Raw genomic sequence first — 1,104 nt, forward strand, 5'->3', positions numbered from 1 at the left:
AGGGATTCACCTGCCTCTGCCTCCCGAGTGCTGGGACTAAAGACTTACACCACCACACCCCAATAAATTTCTTGAGTGAGGTTTATTGTGGGGTGTGACATTTTCACCAGAGTGAAGCCCAGCTGTAACAATTTTCCCGAGAGCAGCTCAGCAGAACTATATCATTTTCAAGAGGGAAACCTTCCTCTAGCTGAGAAGAGTTGTTACCCTCTGGGGTACCTAAGCAGAGCTGTAACACTTGCTGGGGAATCTCTTCCTTAAGCGGAACAGAGCTATAACAACTTTGCTGGGGAAACCCTCCCCTACCAGAGCAGAATTGTTACATTGGGGAAATCTTTCCCCAGAGCACAGCTGAAAGCTGCTACACTTACAGTGACATTGTCGTGTTCCTTGACTCCAGACTGCCAGGACACCTTTCCATCAGAGCTGCAATGCTTACAGGATTTGTTCGACAGCGAGAGCCAGGAGTGAGACCTAGCAGAAGGGGGAGAAAGCAGAGGAGTAGGTCAGCCGCGATAAGTGCTGTGTGCGCACACCCTGCACACACTTTCCACGGGCTGGTGCTTCTCTCAGCTCCCTCCTGCAGCGTTCCCTGTCTATACCCAAGACTCAGAATTTCCTTTCTCTAAGCCTTTTTGTTCTCATCTTGCTAGATTTAGTTTGACAGGGATTCAGATGTCTTTCAGCAATGAGGGGCTTGAGACTGCTCCTTTATCTTGTTCCACTTGAATTAAAACCTGGCTCTGGAATTGGGGTATGGCTTCCCCTCCTCTAGACCCAAGCATGTTCGTTTAAAGGTTTCTTCCAAAAATCTCTGTTCCATACCAGGTGATCCACCTGACTATGTGACAGAGAAGGAGAGCAAAACAAAATTAATGGACAGACCATTCCCAATAGGGACTATTGCTGTTCATCTCATTCTATTTTGGCTTTGGTTAAAAAAAAAACAAAAAACTTTTGCTAAGGTATACATCTTCTCTCAAGATTTGTAAAACTATTGTGTAAACTTCTATTACCTCAAGATTTATATGCATAAGCCGGGCGGTGGTGGCGCACGCCTTTAATCCCAGCACTTGGGAGGCAGAGGCAGGTGGATCTCTGTGA

The sequence above is a fragment of the Microtus ochrogaster genome, chromosome 10 (assembly GCF_000317375.1).
Source record: "Microtus ochrogaster isolate Prairie Vole_2 chromosome 10, MicOch1.0, whole genome shotgun sequence".
Classification (NCBI taxonomy): Eukaryota; Metazoa; Chordata; class Mammalia; order Rodentia; family Cricetidae; genus Microtus; species Microtus ochrogaster.